Source organism: Ochlerotatus camptorhynchus, unplaced genomic scaffold (assembly GCF_037179485.1).
Source record: "Ochlerotatus camptorhynchus isolate MF236.1 unplaced genomic scaffold, CSIRO-AGI_Acam_v1.1 ptg000240l, whole genome shotgun sequence".
NCBI classification, from domain to species: Eukaryota; Metazoa; Arthropoda; class Insecta; order Diptera; family Culicidae; genus Ochlerotatus; species Ochlerotatus camptorhynchus.
The window spans coordinates 1,419,304-1,429,616 of NW_027040730.1; positions in this window are offsets into that span (position 1 = coordinate 1,419,304).

Sequence of the window (10,313 nt, forward strand, 5' to 3'; positions counted from 1 at the left end):
CACAAAATATGAAAAAAAACACATTACGTGTTTCAACTAAATCGTTTTATTTGGTTGTACGGTTTGAAATAAATATACATTTCAGAACAAATTAATATTTCCCTTCTTATCTTTGGTGGTTCCAAAACATAAAGCTCAACTCCCTCCATCCAGTCCGTCGTAATCCATCTTTACCGATGTAAGTTTTTCAATACTCGGCATGCTCCGACCACCAGTGGCAATTGCAGTCAGTTTAATTACGAAAATACCAACCCAACACTGTTGGCAGTTTTGCTTCATTTTATATACACGCAGCTTACGGTAATTCTCCATCAAAAGTACGTCCAAAATACGTTTGTTCTTGTAATTTAAAGGTTCAGACTCACAAGTGCGGAAAGCCGGTTTGGAATCTGGGTCTGAACGAAAACGGCACTTTTAACTAAACAAGAGTCCTTTACACGTCGCATTCTGTCTTTATCAGGTAAATATTTACGTTTTCGTTTTGCAGATCTGACGCTACCACAGAAATTTCCGAAATCTGTCGGTGGCATATGAAGACAATCTTGGTTCTGTAACTTCGGTTCCAAATTTGCCCGGGAAACCGGGAACAACTCACACTGAACAGCCAGTTCGAAATCATACATAATTAGGATGGGATAAATTCTACGGTCCAACTGGTTAGCTAAAAGAAAAAATAATGTTTGATACAATATTTGAATAATTCTGATGATTAATACACTTATTTATAAACATGATTATAAAACAGGTTAAAACTAGTAGTACGTAATAAAGTAGTTCATTGATGGAATATACAACAAAAAACAACTACATTAGCAACCGGTCACTATCACTAAAATACTTAAGAGTACTTATGAGATATTTGGAAATACTTAATTGATATTAGAACTATACACAGCAAAAAATTAATTTTGATATCACATCAAAGAGGATGCATTTCAATCGTGTATGAAATATGGTGTAATATTACGTGCCAAAAAGGACAAAATTATCATAAATACACTGCACGAACTGATATTAAGCTGCTTTTACTGTATTTGTTTATTTTTGTGGTCATCAAATTTACATGAGATTTTCGACATGATTGAAGTGCATCCTCTTGGATGTTATATTTTATTTTTTCACTGTGTAGTAAGGAGTGGAATGCCCCTAATGTTATCATATTTTATTCGTGATGTATAATATCCCAAACCCATTAAAACCCAAAAGAACTGCTCATGTTTGCAAGCAGGAAAAATAAGTGTTAAAAATTTCGTAATCATAATCATGTCGTCTGCAAGCTGGTCAAATGTTATGTAAGTCTGGGTAAGCTGGAGACCATTCAGCCTAATGACCATTTGGCCTAGTGACCATCCGGCTTAATGACAATTCTGTACATATAGTGACCATCCGGTTTAATGACCATGCGGATTAATGACCATTTGGCCTAATGACTACATCGTTCAAAAATCATAAAACTTGTAGACGTAATATTTGTATGGTCTCAAATCAGAAACTCATACTAAAATTGAAGCATTTAAACTTCCTTTTTACGTAAACTAGCAACTTCCAAGAAATATTGCTTACAAAGATGTATGGTTGCATACAATATTTAGAATATTTCATGAAATGACTCTTACACGATCTTTAATGTGAATTTGTATGGTATGTGACGCTCCATTTATGTGCATCATAGTGACAGAAATTTACACTACTATTTCGAACTGTGTATGCTTGGAACAAAAATTATATAGGGCCAATTAGAATACTACTTGATCTATAATCTGCCAAACTAACATAATTTTTGGCTCTGTTATATATTTTTTTAAAAATCTTAGGAATTTTTCCATCACTGACATTCATCGAATAATGAATCAAAAAATCAAATCTGATTGCATTCATAATTTACAAAGATATCTTTCTTGCAAAATGTTTCAAAGTTTCAATTTTACCGAATTACAGCCAATACTTTTTAGATTGACACATTGTGCTATGACCTTGCAGTCCTGCACTTCATAAGTATTTGGCTGCGACGTGCTCAATCGCACACAACTTGAATTCTACGCATTGCATGAATGCTGACTAACCAATGATCAAAACCAGTTGAACCAGGTGTTGATGGCAGTAAGCAGACACGTGGATTTCTGTTTTAACTTTTGCTCAATTATCATTCATTCATAAAAAGCTTATTCCTTTTTTTACTCGGCAGGTGTGTATGTACTCCGAAGTGCTATGCAGGCAACAAGAGAAAGGCAATGAATGATGCAATTAAAATTGTTGTTATTGAACTCAACCAACTATTGAAGTTCAAGTTGCTTTCTAGTTAGAACCTTAGACACAACATTTTCGCTGTAAAATCAGTCAAGTGTGACGTAATCGCCGTGGTTCGATAGTTTCGAAGATAACCACAGAAGGTTGTTCATGGCTTGATGCTTATGCTGAAAACATATGTTCAAGAGCAGTGTGTAGAACTAATTTCGTTTTCTTGTTCTTCACAATGGCAATGTCACTACTACCCCTGTAATCAAGCAGTGAATAAGCAAAGCCAAGATCTTTTAGAGTATTTTCGTGTTGCTGGTGTATGTCTGCACAGGGTTGTATTCACAAAGAGAATCAATTGACCCTTGCAAATATGTTCATTAGCAAGAATTTCCTATTCTGCTTAAATTGATTTATTGCATAGAAGAACGATTTTTAATGCAATGGTCTACACACTTAGAAATACCTAATCTTACACGTGACGGAATCCATCTTTGACATACAAGATGAGACGTAAACAAACAGGTCATGAAATATTAAGTGCTCCGAGACTGAAAAGTTGGTTGCTCGACGAAAAGTAAGTTTGATTAAGGTATATTTCGCGTCAGTTATGACTCAAATTTAAAAATTAACCCCCTCTCCCCTCTTTCGTTACACTTTTCCTATAACTAATGCATTGCTTGTCACAAAATCTCTTCGAGTGTGACATAATATATGCACCCCCCAAATGCACTGGGAAGCTATTAATAGGTTGATCAATTTCCCCAAATAATCGTCATATTAAAATTTGTTATTTTAAAAATTGGAAACACATACTCCATTTTGAAAAAATAATCTTGACCTGTGGAAAAAAAAACATGATCTCCCATGTCGAAGACATTGAAAGTTACATCCGAATCGGAGAGGGTCTCATTTGGCAGAGAATTGCTCTTAATCGGAAAGTTTGTTCATTATTTCATTATATCTGGATTTGCTATTATTAGTATTTTCTCTCTCTGTTGTTATTTTTCATATCTTAACTTATTTATCATTAAAAACATTAACAAATTATTTGAAAAATTGGAAACAATTATAATTATGCAGAAACTATATATATATATATTTATGAGACATAATTGAATCTAATGTCTTGACTTGGCTTTCAGTCACATAAAAAAGGGAAAAAAATCGAGTTTCTACTTTCCGAAGTTTCGACGCAATGTATTTTACCTTCTTACAGCAAAATACATTACACTAAATCGTGGGAATGTAGAAAATCTCTGTTTTAATTTTTTTATAACTAAAAGCCAAACGATCGATTCAGAGTTCAATTACAGTCGATAACAAGTATCAGATTTAATTAAATATTGAAGTTGAACCATACTAGTTTCTATGCCAAAAACTGCACAAGTTTGAAGCTTAGCTCGCGTTAAATCCGACCGCAGAATTAACTTTATACCTGCGCCCCTAGTGATCGGTTATGAAATGATTTGACAGCAGTTTATATTGAAAGTACTCATCTTGCAATGCTAAAAATTGTATAATGAATCGTGCTGATTTAAAAAATTAATTACAAATGGAGGACGAAATTTTTGTTGCACAAATTGATATTCACCTCCAAAAACCACAAAAAAAAAATGGCACGGAGATACGTCTCCAACAAATTAAAAAAAAACTATTGACCTAGCATAGGATCTGCAATTGTGTCGCAAAAACCATTTTCGTCACAAAGTAGACGATGGGCTAGAAACTTTACAAGTCCTGGAAAAACGTATTCTACCATTCATTAAGTCACACAAAGCTCGTTTGAAGTTTTGACCGGATTTGGCAAGTTGCTTCTACAATTGATCATTTTAGATGGTCAAGTTTTGAACCCACCACAGCATGCTTTTGGCGCTACTGTATATGGACGATCAAATGTAAAATACTGTGGTAGTCACAGCATAGTTCTGTCAAAACCTCAGCATTTTCATTGATCCATTAAATGTAACTTCAGTGGTACCGTGACAATGGAGTGGATTTGATCTAAATGGACACTAATTTTGTAGAGGAAGTTTGTGAAAACTGGGGACTCGGGATGCAGCAGAGATGGCAAGATTTTCGATCAAACTGGCCACTGAGGCATACTGAGGTTGACCAAAAGTGTTTGTAGAAAGTATATGGTGGGAATTTCACGAATTTTCGTGATTTTTTCATAAGCCCAATGGAATAATTTTGTGATATATTTTTAAGAAAGTGCAGTAAAACCAATTCAGATTTCTTACGACCAGATTTAACCCGTATAAATAAATTAAAAGGAATGATCTCTCTCAAATAGCCAAGTGTGGAACTCGAGAAAATAATAAAGTATAATCATAACAACCCATGTCTACCTTGGAATCGACGCCGGATGTTCTTTGAAAATTGGTTTGTGAATTGATAACTAAGTCTTATTACTACCGTAGAACCGGTTCCAGATATCACGAATTTTGGCTCAACATAGTCAAATTTGTTATCTATCATTGCCCTATCAAATCACATTAACTCAACGATATATGTCCAATGGCACTCAAAACAATAATCACAGTGCCATATGGCCACCTGAAAGCCTATTTAAGATGTACCGAATAAATATGACATAATATAGCTAAACTGAATACGCCAGATCCGAAGTCAATATCAACAGAATTTCGGAAAAAATAAGTGAAAGTGAATCGACGATACACTATGGAGTGGCAGAAACGAAAGCAAGTGCTGGATTAGAACCAGGCAAGATATCGCAGCAGAGGCAGCAGGCATGGCAGTGGACCTGAGAGAAGAGCCTCAACAAGATCGTCAAGCTTGTGATAGGAATTAGACCAGGGCCCAGGTCAAAGTGAAAACAAGCAGCCACTCAGGATGGAAATCTTTAATGTTTTTTGGGGAAAGGGAAACTGGTGAATTAACAAGGTAGGGAAATTGGCATATTAAAGTGGAAGGGAGGTTGATGAATATCCACAGTCCATACAATATTTAATATATTTGTATGGCTGATTGTTTATGCTGCCCTGCGGGTGGGGTTTAAAAGCTCTCAAAAATTAGTCTTGTGGAATGTAGATAGTGCTTTACATTACATCAGGTAGATGATCCAATCGAATATATGAAACTGGATGATAGACGGACAATTACTTTGGGTCTGTCCAAAAACTATGCAGATCGTTTTATAGAGAATTTAGAACCACCTTCCCCCGTGAAGACATTCATTCATTTTTTTTATTACTTTATTAAAGAGATTAAAGAGAACATTCATTCATATATATTTTAAATGATTGCCAACCCCTGAATCTTAGAATCAAAAAATTATAGACAACGGATTTGCCAGTATCCAAACGTTTTTTGTAGCATCTGAAGCCGTCCTCACGGTGTCCATTTTGATTAATTATTTTTTATTTGAATGTCATTGACTTAACTCACTCAGTTAAGGTGAATCGCTGTAACATCCTTATTCACGGAACCACTTCGAAACTTTAAGTGCACAAATATCAGCTTCTACGAAACGTACAATATTCAAATTGTTACTTTACGTTTGCTGCACTGCAGCATACATGAAGTAGCAATTTCAGGTGAAATTGGGCACTGTTTTCCGAGATTTGTGTAATTGAAAATTCAAAGTGGAAGTACATGTATAGCCTACGTAGCGGCCATTTGTGGACTCAACAAGGAATCACCTTAAGCCACAGCTATAAAACAAGACCATGCAGAAGGTGGTTGGGTTCGATTCCCAGTCTTGTTTATGAATTTTTCGGGTTGGAAACTAATTGTGGAAGCGCTCAAAGAACACTAAGTTGTGAACTGGCGTAAAGCCCCAGGGGGGGGGGGGGGGACGTAACACAGCCACGCAAGTGGCGATAAATATATCGTTGAGTAGATATGATTTGATGATGTATTTTTTTTCCTTTGGTTTGTTTTTTTCCGTCGATCTTGTTTTCCGTGCTGAGCACCAATGCTACCGACGTGCCAGGAAGGCAGCTCCCACACCTGGACCCTACCTATCGACCCATCAACTCATGAACCGGGGACCAACGGCTTTACTTCCCATCCGAAGGAAGGCGTGATCAGAGATGTTATGCCTCAGAACATCCCGGCGGCGCCGACTGGTATTGAACCCAGGCCTGCTGTTTTGATGATGTAGTATGGTATGATAATGATTAATCGTGAATTTGCAGAATGTAAACCCATTACCTGGATCATCAGAAACCTATTGTAATGTATCAATTAGCTCTATTCATGTTTCCACTGCCATCACAAAAAAACCATCCGAACTAGTTTTACGATGGTCATGCATAACGTTATGAGTGTCATTGGTCATATTTCATGATGATGTGATTTGATGTTTCACTTGTCATAACCATGATAGACAATCATTTTCGACCATATAGAACAACATTTCGGAATATCCAGAGTCGTTTCTAAAGTGGCTATGAGAGATGCTTTGACCATGTGGAACCATTATGCGGAATATCCGGAACCAGTTCTACGGAGGCCATTTGATTCTATGAACGTCGTTTTGTGTGCCGTTGATCATTTTTCTTCGAGTAGATGTGATTTGATATGTCACTTTATTGGTTATCAGATATATCAATTTTTATCATGGACAGCAAAAAATTAATTTTAATATCACATCATAGTGGATGCTTTTCAATATTACTTGAAAAAAAAAGGACAAAATTATCATTAATGCAGTGCATGAACTGGCATTACGTTGCTTTTACTAAATTTGTTTATTTTTGTGGCCATAAAAATACATGAGATTTTCGACATGATTGAAGTGCATCCTCTTGGATGTAATGTTAATATTTAATTTTTGCTGTGTATGGAACCATAAGCCGGAATATCCAGAACCATTTCTACTATGACCATATGGCTCTTTGAATGTCGTTTTGAGAGCCATTGGTCATATTTCGTTGACTAGATATGATTTGATATGTCGCTTGATATGGTTATGAGAGATGTTAAATTTGACCATGTGGAACCATAATTCGGAATATCTGGAACTGATTCTACGATGGCCATATCTATGTATGTCGTTTTCAATGCCATTTATCATATTTCGTCGAGAAGATGTGATTTGATGTGTAGCTTGATATGGATATGAGAGTTATAAAATGTGACAATGTAGGATCCGGTTCTACGGTGACCATATTATTCCATGGTTGCTGTTTTATATTATTATATTATTATATTATATTATTATTATTATTATAGTCCATCTGACTTGATAGTCTGAATGAAACACTTAAATCTAAATGCAGTCACTCATTAAAAATTAAAAATTGGCCAACAGCAAACGATGACGAAACCTGGAGGCATTGATGTCAAAGTCAAATAGGTCAGAGGCTTCGTTGAATTGATGAATCATGGCGACAAAGGAACTTTTTGCAGCATAGTTGGTTGCATGTACTACTTCATGTAGCAAGGTTCTCGGACGGAGTGTTCGGGCAGGAGCATACAGATTAATTTTGGCCAGTAACTCCGGAACATCATATTCTGCGAGTAAAACTTTAGCAACGAAGACGACCTGCGATATGTTTGCGATATGTTTTACGTGTCATTCGCCATATTTTGCCGAGAAGATGTTATTTAATATGCCGCTTGATATGGTTATGAGAGATATCAAATTTGACCTTATGGAACCATAATCTGGAATATCCAGAACCGGTTCTATGGTTCTATGGTCGTCGTTTTGAGTGCAAAATATTTTGTAAATTTTCACGATATTGATTTTTCTTCTTCTTTTCTTCTTTTCTTCTTTTGTTACATTATTTAATAAGCACTTATGCCTTGTTCATACTACACAGTTACTACATTTTATAGCGCTATCTTGATGGTAGTTTCTGTGTTGCAATTATTTGACAACGATTAAAACATGTTATAACTCTGTATTCTGACCAGCATTTTAGCTAAATAATAGCATAATTCGTGAGGGGCCTTAGAGCAAAGTTACACAGGAGCATTTCTAGCTCAAATCGTTAAAAAAAATGTCAATTTTGTCTCGACCCCTTCTGATTTGAATGAAACATTGCTCACGTGTTCACTGCTACTAATGGTTGCATTTTTCATTTAAATATGTTTTTTTCCTCCAGAGTAACTTTTGAAAAGGGCGTATAAAAAAATTGATTATTTTTTTTTCAAAAAATCATAACTTGAAAACTATTGATCTGATCAAAACGGCATATGAGAAGAAGTTTTAGGTAGTTGAATTATCTTTGCGGAAAAAATACACTGAAAGAAAAAACTTCGTAAATTAGTATTTAAAAAACGTAAAACGATGATTATCTCAAAACACCCCCCCTTCGATCTTTATAATTTTTTTTTTCAAGAAAATTGATGGAATACCCTTAAATTTCGTGAAAAGTGTATGCTGGTAACTTCCTTAAAAAGAAATCTGTAATTTTTTAAATTTTTGTTGATTTTTACAAGTTGATGAAAATGCATATTTTTTTTTGAAAAATAACAATTTAATTGGATTCTACGCATAATTTTCGATAACTTTGCATGTAAAAACTTTTTTCCTAAGTCCAGCCGTTCTCAAGTTAATGCAAATTAAAAAAATATAATTATAACAATTTTCAACATTTTAGGCCATTTTCAAATGTTCGTCGAGATGTCCAGCAACGAGATTTTATTTTATGATTGTATATTAAAAAACAAACAATTCATTCTCAGATATGGTAGCTGTTAGACTTACCCGTTTCTATCTAGAGGCAGCGGAAGAGAAGCACGTTGATGTGGTCAAATGAAAGATTTGATGAGATAAGAAACAGAATATATTTATTATTTTATTTTACAACTCATATTATTTGAATTCATTGAATAATTTGGGTGTATCGTTTGAATTAGAGAATATTTTTACTGCAATTTGGTTGTTTGAAACTGGAATATAGCAATGATATTTTCGATTTCCAGGAATTGCTTTCACTTTCTTAAAAATTGGATCAAATTCCGTGTCAGCCTTTTTGTATTCTTCCGTAGAAACATAACAAAATGACATTTTTGTTTGAAGATCTTCTTTACGACTATTTGCCCATTCGTACAGTTGTTTAGGGTTCGTTATAGGGTGCTCGCATAGATGTGCTCGCACATCTAATCGCATCACAAGGACCTTTGCCGTGTGATGTTGCAAAAAAAATGCCATTAAATTTCTACATTATGCTTATCTTTAAATCCACAAATGCTAGCAAAATTTTTAGGTTTTTGTATTGTGATGCTGCTCTATCTGACATAAAAATACACTTTTGGACTGTTATTTGCAACTTTAAAAATTCTAATATTTTTGAGATAAGCAACTGAACTGCTACTGTGTCATGCTTTGAAATTGATTTAGGTAGAGGTTTACAACACTTGAAATTGTTATCCATCGTAAAAAACTACTTGCTTTTTAACTTGAAACGCTAAGAGAGATGAACTGAATGGAACAGGTGAAGATCGTCCCAATATATATATATATATATATATATATATATATATATATATATATGTAGCAGAATAATTACAATGTTGACATTATACCTATCTTCATTAGGTACAATTGATTATAGCAAACTTTTTTAAGTGTGAGTGTAAGAAGCCTCCACGGGGTGCCTTTTTATGTAGTTGTGATATCGCGGGATGAGCTCTTAAGGCACAATATGGTATACGTCAGAGAAGTACCTAGAGAATTTATCTCAATTACAGGTTTAATAACATATTTGTTTACCTGTTTATGTTTTGAGCCTCTGTTATGACATACACAATTCTATAAAGGTATACAACTAATAGAGGACAGAAAAAAGGCACATGAGTGGGTTTGTTGATTATTTGGGTATATTTGAGAGTATTTACTTATAAACTTGTTTCTTTTCCGCTGCGTCTAAATAGAAACGGGTAAGTCTGACAGCTACCATATTTGAGAATGAATTGTCTGTTTTTTAATATATATTCATGGAAAAACATCTCGTTGCTGGACATCACGACTAACATTTGAAAATGGCCCAAAATGTAGAAAATTATTATATATTTTTTTTAATTGCATTAACTTGAGAAAGGCTGGACTTAGGAAAAAAGTTTTTATATGCAATGTTTTTGAAAATTATGCGTAGAAT